This window comes from Lonchura striata, chromosome Z (genome assembly GCF_046129695.1).
Source record: "Lonchura striata isolate bLonStr1 chromosome Z, bLonStr1.mat, whole genome shotgun sequence".
NCBI lineage: Eukaryota > Metazoa > Chordata > Aves > Passeriformes > Estrildidae > Lonchura > Lonchura striata.
Window position 1 is genome coordinate 18,302,137 of NC_134642.1, and position 12,814 is coordinate 18,314,950.

Here is a 12,814-nt window from a genome sequence, read left to right on the forward strand (position 1 = left end):
TCTTCAGATTAACTCTCCCAGTGCTCTTAGCCTCCCACCTCCTACTCCCCCTTACCACATGACAAATGCTCCAGTCCCTTCAACATCATTGTGATCCTCTGCTGGTCATACTTCTGTCTGTCTCTGGGAAGCCCAGCTCTCAATACAGCCCATGGATGTGGCAGAGATGTGACAGAGAACAAGAATCAAGACTCTTGATCTGCAGACTGTGGTCTTCCTAATGAAGCCCACAGGACTGCTGGCTTTCTTTTTGGGAAGGGCACAATGTTTGACCATGGTCAGTGTGCTCCCCACTAGGATTATTTGTTACATCACCTTCCTACTTACTGAGGTGTGGCCTACTGCCCTTTAGTTCCATGGATTCTTCTTTTTACTCTTCTTGGAAACAGGAATGATACTTGCATTCCTCAAGTCCTAGGATGATGTATAAACTTGAGGCTTAAAGATAAAATTCTTAGATGTGGAAATACCATGGTGGTACAGGAAAGCAATAGCAGTGTTTTGTGGACATAGCTCAGGCTGTTAAGGATGTTCTGGTCAGTGAAGAAGTGGAGTCCTTCACTCCTCTCCCCAGAAAATTCAAGATGGCAGCTCTGAAGAATTAGTCATCTTTCCTAAATGCAATCACATATGTAGTCTTGAAAGAACCATCTCCTCTCGCTTCTTTATGATATTAGGTATACTCCTAAAAATACATGCAATGTAGCATTGATTATGATTTCTTCATTTCTCAGCCAAGAAAAGATCCTCTTCAAACTATGATTGACATTACAGTGTTTTACAGCTGACTACAGATTTTTCAGTTCCAATATACTGCTGTCAGCGCAATTTTTTCACCTTTCACACTTTTCATGAAACCTAAGTCCTGCTGCTTCATCTACTTCCACACCTGTGGAAAGAAAGGTGGCAGGTCTGGGTGCTTTTTGATCACAATTATGACCTATGGGAGCTGAAAGTAACAGAGAAGTGTTTTTTTTGCATTTTGGGATTTTTTTTAAGTCACAAGTATTTCTGAACGTAACAGTTGGAATCAAGTTTGAAAGGGCTCAGATTTTATATTAGGGAAACTAATAGTTCTATACATGGAGGAATGAATGAACCCTCACTTCCTAGACTGTGGGCACATTCTCTGATGTCTGATAGTGTGTCACAGCTGATAGCCTTATTTTCTTTAAGTTAGATTATTAGTAGCTTCTCTGCTTTATGAGGCTATTATGTTTCTTAATAATGCTTCAGTGTATGCTATTCCTTTAACCAAGGGAATATTTCTCATTTACTTGTTTTTGTTAATTCTACTCCTTTGAGTTCTGCAATCTTTTGTCAAGTTTCAATGACATTTGAAGAAGGATTCAAAAGAAGGAAAAAAGAAATTTTTTTTGCCCTTCATAATAGGAAAGGCAAAAACAGTTTCAAATTTGAACCACAGATTTTGCCTAAGGAAATAAAGTTGGAAAACTACACACCTCTTCCTAGTGCCTCAGTTCAGGGGGTAAGTATAAGTATGTGCTGTGATGCTATGCATGAACAGAGAGCATTTTTGGGAAAGGAGAAGCCAGGGGAAGTTACACAGAGGAAGCTGCGGCACAGAAGTCCAAATGGGAGACTGCTTTTCTCCCCAGGAGGACTGACTCTATGGTGAATAGTTACTGCCATTGCCAGGGCCAAGGACTTGGGAATAGACTGAGGTGGGAGAGTTCATGGGATGCTACACAGTAGGCTTTAGCCCATGCCTTACTCCTAAGTAGTTGCAAAGGTCTTTCCATGCTTTTGGATTACAATTAGATAATGCAAAGGCTCAGCTCTTCCATCTTCCCTCACACAGACACAAACAGAGGACTTTAGAAGTGGAGAGCTTTTGCGACAGGTCTGATATACATGGGTATAAATGAAAACTAGTTTGGGTATACAAGTACATGTTCAGTTGTGTTCTGAACACAATTATTTCCTGATTATCCTCAGAGAAGCATCAGCTGAACTTACAATAAATACTTCCACCCAGTGCCTTTACACTTCCAACACTGCTTCTCAGTGTTTGTTTCTCCTAGAAAGAGACAATTGTCAAAAGTCATGACAGGTAATCTATCTCCTTTCCAGTCATGTCTTTCAGCTGCCTGTATTCAGTTTATTGTATCATCTACGTATGCTAAAGTCTATAAATATTGCCTGTAAGCTGGGAACAATGCTATTTTAAGAAGAAAAATATGAATGTGGGTAGCATCAAGATCTTCTGTTTCTCCACTGCATATCCCATACTGATACCTAGCTCATCTTTGCTACTTCTGGTGCTAGAATTCCTACTTTAGTAAAAAGTTAAATCTGAAATTTCTCTCAAGCTCTCTTTTCTTCAGTATTTTATATTGTTGACACTAACTTCATGACACTTTAGAAACACAAATAAACTCTTCTGTAGTGAAGAGCAAGACAAAAAACCCCCGCAAAGTAGGAGAGTGCCAGATAATTCTAGCTGCTCTCTAGTGGGACTTTTAATAGATGTAGATTCAAACCCACCCAGACAAGAAATGACAATCCACAGTCAGAGTAAATTGCTTTCCAACACATATTAATAATAAGGGGTCTGATGAAATTCCAGACTTTTTCTGGTGGCTTCCATGCCGCCATGCCTTCCAACCTGCAAGTCATATCCTAAATCTGCAATACACATTAATCTTTCAAAAATTAAAACAGGAAAATGCATTTAAATATTGTTTTTATGTCCAAGGCATCAGAGTAGAACCTTGTGTTTGCTGTTCATATGACCAAAAATAAGTTCAGTATCAATCAGGTCCACTGAAAATCTTAGATTTAGTTCTTTGGAAGACCATTTATTAGGTCAAAGAAACATGCAGATCTTTCCTAGTTGTACAGTACCAACTGATTTGTATTTTGTATATATAAAGAAACAAGTAAGAAAAATGTCACTTGTTTCCTCTATAATCCTTTTTTCATGATGATGTTGTTCATAATCACCACTGTATGAACTCATGGATGACACCTGTCTAACTTTTTACATTAAGAGATAAAGCTTCAATTATTATGCTGAATTGAAGAGAGAGGTTGATTTACCAGTGTTAAAGTTGTTGTGACTCTGTGACCCAGAAATAAGCATGATTACAAAAATGTAGTCCTCTGAAAATTTAAGGATAAATAAAAGCAGCATTTGATTGTCAAAACATGCTTCAAAAGCCTTTGAACTAAACCCCACACCATATTAGAAAATACAGTATTTGAAGGACCAATGGAAGTGGATGGACCATGGACCTGAACTAATGCCAGTTTAAGTCACTAAAATTGTTTCCATTCTCATCAAAAGAATTACTATCAACCTTAAACCATCAAATTCCATGTCATAGATTTGTTAATAATTGAAAAGTTTTTGTTCCTTGCTAATACTTTGAAAACTGCAGTTTTGCCTGACAGGAAATATAGGACTTTGTTACACAAACCATTACAAGGACTACAGCAAATGATAGTGAAGAGATTTCTATGGAAAAATACTAACTGAAGAGTTGTTAAAAAGTCTGCAGAAAGATGTTTATTTCTGTCACCTCAAAGAGAAGGATGTTTATAAGCACAGAAAAAACAGTATAAATTAAAAATAATACAGAAAAGGGAGTCCAGTAGACCAAGGAATCTTTCAGACCTGTGATCTAAGCAAAAGGACTGGCAAATACAACTAAAAGGCTGCATGTGCCATCTTACCATTGAAAATTTTTTTAGAGCAGGAGGAGATGACAGACATCAAGACCTGAAATGGTAGACCAAATTGAACTACTGTGTAGCAATGCAGTAACTGCCAAATTTAAATGACTGGTCTGGAGCTTACTTCTTGAAGGAAAGGATGACTTTGATTTTTTCCATTTCTCGGCAACCTTTCCTGATCTTCACAGTCTCTCAAAGATGATTGAGTGTGATTCGCACAATTGCATGGTCCAGCTCCCCCAGTCAGAGCGTGTACATGCCATTAGGACATGTGGACTTGTGTGAAATCATCTTGTTTTAATGTTCACTGGTCTGATCTTTCTCCAGCTGAGGAAAACTTCCAAGATGCCAAGCTTTCCTCCTGGTCTCAGGGGCCTGAAAATTGTTGGAAGCTTGTTTTACCAATAAAAACTGAGCTGAAGAAGGCACTGAGTATCTTGGCTTTTTATCCATCCTTTATGCTCAGATCTCTTCCATGTTCATTGGTCGATCTTCCTGTGAAGACTACTTGCAGATGATAACCTGTAGAAATCTTTCTTGTGTTTCTTTATGCTCCTCACCAGTTTTTATTCCGGGCAAGTTTCATCTTTTCTAATCCCACACACTTCTGCACTCAGATAATATCTCTTTCTATTCCTCCCAGGTCACCTGCCTTTCTTTATATGTTTTCCTGGGAGCAACTTTTCCATCCATGCATCCTTCTGTAATTTTTGCTTTATTTCCCACAAATAGGGGTTAGCCATTCCTGAGACCAAAGTCTCAGGAATTTCTCCACAACCATTTCTCAGGTTTTTCCACAACCATTCTTCACAAGATTCTTACAAGCCAGTCCTTGAAGACGTCAAAAACTACACTCATAAAGTCCAGAGTTGTGGTCTTTGTCTGCCTTGCTCCCTCCTCTCAGGATTTTGAATTATACCACTTTGTGGTCGCTGCAGTTAAGGCTGCCTTTGACCTTCACACCCTCAGTGAGTCACTCCTTGTTTGTGAATACAAGATCCAACACAGCTCCTCTTCTCATTAGCTCCTCTACCTTTTAGGTAACTGCCATTGTTGCTCTTCAGGGGTGGCATGGAGTGATTTTTTTTCTGCTGTGGTGTTTCTCCAGGTGATATCAGAGTGGTTGAAATAACTCATGGGAAGCATGGCATATGAATTTGAAATCACTTCTAGACTCATCTACTTTTTCTTCCTGATCAGGTGACCAACATCCATTATGCTACTCTTATTGATCTGCTCTTTAAGACTTACTCGCAATTTCTCGTTTTGCTTATTATCTGTCTGCCTAGGCAGCATCACTGAATAGCTGGGACTGTAATGGACCTTAAAGAGATCTAATTCCAACCCTCTTTCCATGGACAAGGATGCATTTCATTAGACCAGTGTTCTCAGTGCTCCAGCCAATCTGTCTTTAAACACTTTCAGAGATGGGGCATCCAGAAGTTCTTTGGGAAACCTCATCCAGATCTTCACCACCCTCATAGTAAAGAATTTTTTCCTTACTATCTAATGTAACTCTAGTCTCTTTCAGTTTGAAACCATTTCCCCCTGTCCTTTTGCTAGGTTTTTACTGGTACACGCTCTTGTAAAAAGTCTCCCTGTCTTCCTTCTTGTAGGTTTCCTTCAGGTACTGGCAGGATGCATTTAGGCCACCCCAAAGCCTTCTCTTTTGTGTGCTGAACAATCCAAATTCTCTCAGCCTTTCCACAAAGGAATACCTTAATCCTGCTTAGTGAGGTGTACCCCATCTCTTCCAAGCAGATGCTGACCCCGGAAGAGATACCCATGGTCATAGAAACTAAAGTCTTGTTGCTGACATAAGCTCTGCAATTATTGACACACAGTCTTTCTTCGCAGACTTTCCCATCACTACAGGATCTGAGGAAGACATTGCTTAGGCCCTCATTTCCCTAAATACCACCATCAGAGCTCTGCAATTATTTTTGATATACTATGGGTTGCCATTGGTGTGCATATGGAAGAAAATCTTGTTAAAAGTTTCCAGTACTTCTCACCTCTTTTGGAAGCAGCATCTGCTCTAAAGTTACTCAAATAATTCCATTCTTGAAGAATCCTCAAGAGTCTTCAGTGACTTTCCCAGTTTATTTGGACTGTCTTGAAGCAGGATCAGTGAAGGATTTCACAAACTTTTGTGTTTATTGACCACCTCTGTTACCAACATGGGGAGGGAAGAAATAAAATAAAACCAGTCTTTGATCAAAAAACCTTTGATGCTTCTATCTAACATCACCTGTAGCCTACTCTGACCTTCTCATGCCTTCCCCTTTCCCCCAGCCTCAAAACTTTCTGCTCATTTAATCCAAAGGTGAGTGGGTATCCAAAGGGTGCTCCTGAACTACTCTTTGTAGGACCCTGACATACACAGACACCTCACTCATTCACTCTTTCCCCTTTGCAGGTCAACAGGAAAAATGTCCATAAAATTTAACTACGGTGCTTGTGTAGCACCACAAGCAAGCCAGGAACTCTTAATACTAGCTTGAAAGAGAGCCCTTTCTATACAGAAGGCCTTGCAGTTTTATTTTTAGTACATGGATTTCTACATATCACAAACTCTCTCTGATTTCTGAGTATTGGAATCAGCTTTCCGATTTATCAAAAGGCTGCAAGAAGGCTGAGTTTGCTGGGTCTCACTGCTAACCATATCTCTGTCACTTCTGACTGATTATATCAGCTCTTAAATGAGCTCTTACAGTTAACTCAGGTAAAATGCACCCATAACAGCAAATTCATGAAAATTAAATTTGAAAACAAACAAAGAAAGTCCAAAAAACCCTCCCAACCTCCACCCCAAATCAAACCAAACCACTAAAACTGAGGAAGATAAAGTGAAAACATGAAAGAGAAAGAAACATATATTTTTTGACTTTTGCCATGATCAGAGTTACATGATGTCTCTTACTGGCATCTTGATCCTGAAATAGATGATTCTCTGTCTGTGTTTCCCCAAGAGAGCCCATTCTGCTGGTATGCCTTTTCTCCTTCTGCTTTGACACTGCTCAGAAACTGCAGTCATACTTTGTCATTTTGTTTTCCACTTTCTTTCCCTATTAGAAGCCTATTTACCTCTACCTAATTGAGGAAGTGAAATTATAAAACTGGCAAAATGAAGGACTAGTTATCATGTATGGTGAGGCAAATAATTCTGTGGTTAAACTGATGGTGTGGCCATGCTTTTCAGGATCCCTAATTACTTTCTTCAGTAAGGAATTAAACAACTATATTATCTTCCAAAAACACTCACCAAAAGATTAGTGGCAGTAAGTATACTTATTGATCTTGCTTACAAGTATACTTGTCTCTTGCTTACTTAATTGTTTATGCTTATATCAATCCAAATGTTAATTAAAGCACATGCTGAATTTCTGCAGCTGGAATAGATGGATGGTCTATGTGCTGACTCTGATTGGGATGAGGCACTTTGAGATAAGGATGGCCAACGAGTATCAAACTCTTTATATCGAAATTTTTGCTTAATCTTACCTTTCAAGGCTATTTTTTTAAGGACACTGTAACATGTCCTGAGTCAAGCTGTTTTATAAATGATAGCTTCCTTTGTTATACTGGAAAACTGGTCTTATAATACCTGTTCATACTATTCACCTAAATCCCATTAATTTAATTATTGTTGCCAGCATCCTTTTTATTCTCAATGACATTCAACCTGTTGATGCTGTTTGCTTATTTTGTGCTACATGCTGCCTCACAACATTTGCTCTAACACCATCTTTTGTAATCAGGTCAAGTAACTGTAAAATATTTCCTTTATTGACTGACTCTATAGACCCATCATGGCCTCTCAGTGCTAATTCCTTCTCTCCAGGCACAAAATATAATTACTTCTATTACTGTCTAAAATAACATATTTAATTGACAGTCATTTTCTGAAGATGCCCAGTAGTTCAATGGCACCTCAGCTTCCATGTGACAGGAAGTAAGTATATAATTTATTTATCCTTGAAACCCAAGTACAACACTAAAACTGGATGAACAGTAAAGCAGAATTTTCTACTCTGCTTTTCAGCATGCTTTTAGAGAGACTAAAGAATGGTAAATAATCTTGACACTGTAGAGGAACTAGGGAGGGCAGAGGTACTCAGAAATTTCCTAATGTCCTACAAGATATTGATGGCCTTTGCCAGTGATTTCACATGGACAGGGAAAGTGAAAATCTGCATAGCATCATATGTGAAAAGGTGAGAGGTAATTCTCCTAGCAGATGCCCTAATTCATCTGTGCATGCACAGATAGTGCCAGTTTCATAAAAAGTCTGACTTCTTGCAACATAGTAATCATTAAAGATAGCTATTTAGATTTAGTTGAAGTTTGCATTGTGCTGCCTCCCAGATTATGTCTTCAAGTAAATGAGAAAAAAAAAAAAAAAAAAAAGAAAAACGCAGAAAAGCCCACACCAAAACCAAAAGCAAAATAGCATCCTCCTGTACAAGTTATAGACTGTGTATAAATTCATTAATTCTTCCAGAGGTCTCCTGTGCTATTTCATACAAAACTAATTCCTCCCCTCCATCCCCCTTCCCTCAAACCAGTACTTAGCCTGAAAGGACACCTGGTTACTCTGGTTTTTTAACTCTGGAGGTTACTCTGGATTTGTTTATAAATGAAGACTTTATTTTGGGGGGTATTGGAGTGTTGTGAGTTTTCTTTTTTTTTTTTGTTACAATTGTTTGGAGTTCTTTTGGTTGGTTGGTTGGTTGGTTGGTTCTTTAGTAAATCAGATCTGTTCCTGCTCTCTGTGATAAATTTAGTGTACCCAAAGCCTTATTTTCTTTTCTTTGAGTTTGACCAGTTTTGATAATCCTTTAGTAAGGCTTTACTTTCTTACTGCCTAAAGATCTTTTTCAAGTCTCATCTCCTCTGCTGGCACATCCAATAATATAAAAATCATTCGGTAGATACACAGTGTAGCATATGGAAAACTTTATCATTGCAGAGGTATGCTGATTATTTTAAAATGCAAATTAGTCAACAAGTGCAGTTTTATACTCACCTATTTCCTCTCATTATTGAGTCCTTGTGATATAGGAAAACAATATATTTTCGGTCTACATTTAAGTAAAAATAAATTTAGATTAAATTAAAATAAAACCAGTAATGAGTGCATGTATGTTTTTAGGTGGCATCTTTTATAATTTTAGGTAGGACCCATGTATATAGTACATCCTCTAATTCAGAAGTATTGTAAACCAAGAATAAACAGCAAAAGCAGGAATACATGATGCCAAAATGTTTATCATAAAAGGTGCACCCTCTGCTTTCTTTTATCAAATTACAAATAAATATATTTATTTTTTATAAGCAATTATCGTTCTTTCTATGTTTTATGATGTTTTACCTTCTTTCCCATCAACATCCAGTATTTTTTGTTAGTAGTTAGAATAAGCTGTACATTATTTTGCCTACATTCCCTCCAAGATATTCAAAATTTAAATAAAATATTCAACAAAATATTTCTACTGCACATCTGCACAGACATTAAGCACAAACAGATTATTTGACTCAGAGACAAAGAATGCAAAACAAGTGCACTTTACCCCTAAATGCTGACATTTTTTCACATGATACCTGTCCTTGCTTATCCACTCTGAATAGAGAAGTTGTTGTAAGCATCCAAAAGTATTGGATATCAAAAGTGTTGGATTTTAAAATAGATACCATTAAAGACTATGACAAAAAAGCACCAACAATTTGAAAATCATACAAAACAGTGTACTTCACAGAAAAAAAAGGCTGTCACTGGCTAATGTAATTGCTACTATAATTAATGAATGCACTATTTTTTGATGAGGAAGACCTTTCTGTACTGTCCTTTCTTTGTTTTGCATCAAAACACTGCACCAGATACAGTAGTTGTGGAGTGGATATTTCAAGCCTAGTGTAGTATGAAAAAACCATAACGAACAAGTTACTAAGTAAGATGTTTTGAATAGATTAGACTTCCCTTGACACAGTTGTATTTTCATGGGATTGATAGAGGAAAGTAACACTCCAAAGGAAAAAACTATCACTGGTGTGATGTAGTTTCTTCTTAACCTGATTTTGGGAGGCATAATTAATTAGAATTTATTCCAGATTCCAAAACTGGAAAGGACTTCATACTGACAAATTACATTATAAAAATTATGCTGTTGCTTGGGAGCAGTAATGATCTTTTTTTTCTTCTTACTACTGGAAGTGCAGTAAGCTGGCAAGCTAACAACCACTTTTGAAGTTTGGCTATCTCTTCAAATTTCAATGAGTGACCCAGAGGTCACACAAAAGCTATAAGCAGTATTCCAAACTCTGTGAGACCTCTGCCTGTCTTGTTAGGTGAAAGCCCATGGGGAATGTGCAGAAGCTCATATTATAAAGGATTGCTAATATAATATAGCTTTGCAGGGTCAGCTGAAAACAAATTTGTAGCTGTGTGTTAAAATCTTATTAACAAGGATTCTTGCGGACAAAAAACAAAACAAAACAAAACAAAACAAAACAAAACAAAACAAAACAAAAAAAACCAAAATAACATTCCTTAATAAAATACTGGCAGGCCAGCCTCTTATTTGACATCCTTTCTGTCCTTGGATGCCAGAAATACTGCCTGTACAGCAGCTGGTTATCCTTCAGCAGTAATAACTATTAGCATTGGAGGAGAAATGTTCTTCCTGCCTGTAGAGCAGGTCATTGATACTTCCTATCACAACTTTATGTCATATAAAGTTAGTAATAAAAAGCAACTCTTATGTGAACCATTTCAGAGGCCATTTCCTACAGTCATTTGAAGATGTGGTGTCTGGGAGGACTGAAGCTTATTATTCCCTGTGATGTTTTTGTGAACAAAGAAATCTTACAATGTGGGACAGAATGCTGGTGCCTCAAATGACATCCTAAGTGTTCCTTTCCACTGCTGCAGGCAGACACAGGGCTCCATGCTGTGGCAACTATCTATTCCGTTGCCATAGCTGATATGTGAGTAGGAGACAGTAGGATGTGCTCCAGTGAGTCAAGAAAAAGCAGGTAAATGCTAAAAGAGAGGAGTCAGTCAAAAATCTCAGACAACATTGAATTGATGAACAGGCTTCACAAATATTCCCAGTTTTCTTTCTAAATTCTCATTCTGAATGCTCTTGGAGCACAATGTCATTTCTCATGATTTTTCACCATTTTGCCTTCTTTGTGCAAAGATGTGCTCATTTTCTTCCGCCAGGGACATTGTTTTGTTCACCTGTGTCACAGTAATATGTGTCAGTCTTGCCTTCCCTGCCTTGGTAAGTTCTGCCTGAAACCTTAAGTTGGTGAAAATGCTACTGTTCATCTGATGAAAGGAATACATCTATGAACTGCCATCACAAGACCTGTTGTATTCTTGCCCAGTTTTCCTTCAATTACAAGACTTTTATCTAGGATACTCTAATATGGATAGACTCAATAGGACTCTTAGCACTCTAGGACAAGCTGGAGAGAATCAGTGAATCTGCAGCCTAAACAATGCTGTACAGCTGACCCACTCAAGTTTTCAGGGAGCATACACATCTAAGGAAATAAATACATCAACTGAAGTCCATAATAGAAGTCTGCCTAATTCTTGAGTGAATATGAACATTCATCTAACACATGCCAGCCTTGGCAACTTCTCTTGTTAAGAGAGCACAGCAGGTTAAAAACTTCACTTGTCCCTGGTGTCAAAGTCGTACAGGTGAGGATGACTACTGACAGCACTAAAAGTGGAAGCTAGGCACTATTGACGGCTGTTGATTGTTGAACTGACAGTGTGTAGCGTCTCTGTTAATCTACATGACTTGTGATGACACTGATTAGAACTGATTTCCTAAAGAAAAGCCATTTCCCATCAATAGCAGTAATGAATCATGCCTAATGCTGATCTCTGTTTCTCTGACACTCTAACTACACAACTTTGAAACTCAAGTCATGGGTAACCCAAAATGTTACTGTATTCCATATCTTATTATGCCCCAAATAGTTACAGTCTCTTTAAAGCCCTGCAGTAGGGAAGTTGGGGTGGGATGGCACAGCAGATGCTCAGAAGCCTCCTCAGGTACTTTTAAAGTCTCCAGCAGTCAGCTCCTGCCCTTTTGCTTCATAGTTTCTGCCTTGCTGTCTTCTCGATATTTTGCCTTAGGCAGAAGCTTTTTCCTTTTTGGGTTCCCTCTTGGTTTTCTTTTTTGTTTTCTCCTTTGTCTCCGAGAGATTGCACTCAGTGGTTTTGAACTGCTTGGGGACGAAGTCCACAGGTTCCTGCCTGTCTCTTGAGCAGAGAGCAAGTGGCCCCACTCCATCAAGCCAGTCCAGCTTGCCAAGGCACCCAGCTGAGAAGAGAAGACCACAAGTCACCCCGGTGCACCCTCCTTGTCCTTGCCTTGACTGCTCCTGCTGTCTCCTGCCACGAGAAAGGTGAAGTCCCTCTGTGAACTCTAACCCTTGAATCTAGAGAATGCTAGCCAGTACTGAGAAACAAGCTGAGTGGGCCAGTGGGGGAAGATAGACACCATCTTTCCTCCACCCTTTAAAGCACATGCTTGGCTGCAGTACACCATGTTAGTGGGGCACCCATGGTGTTTTGGATCTCCCTTTATTCTAGGGACTCTGTGAAAATTAGCAGTTCTGTATTATTTGCTATTTCTTGACTGTTGCTAACTGTTATTTTTTAACTTAAATTTACTTGCATTCATTCCTTATTAGTGGTAAGGAATTGGTTGAACCCAGAGAGGGAGGCAACACATTCCAGAGTGTTCTTCCTCCAGTTGTTTTAAAGCGAGACACACTTCTACTGTGGTACTTCAAATACTCCAAAAAATTCTGTTCAAGGTTCCCAATAAAAGCAAATACAAGTAAGTGTATAAAAACTTGTATGCAGCTGCCTTTTGCAGAGGACACAGACTCCTTAAGCACCCTCATGTTTCTTTGCAGTCCAAAACACATACAGTGAAGGATGAATGACATAATTATCAACATGATAGCAGCTTTGGAAGAAACACACACTATTAAAGAGAATTAAAAAGTATGAATAGTATTCATCATGTCACCTAATTTAATCTGAATTCTTAGCCCACTGGAGCGGTGATTTCTCTGACAGTAT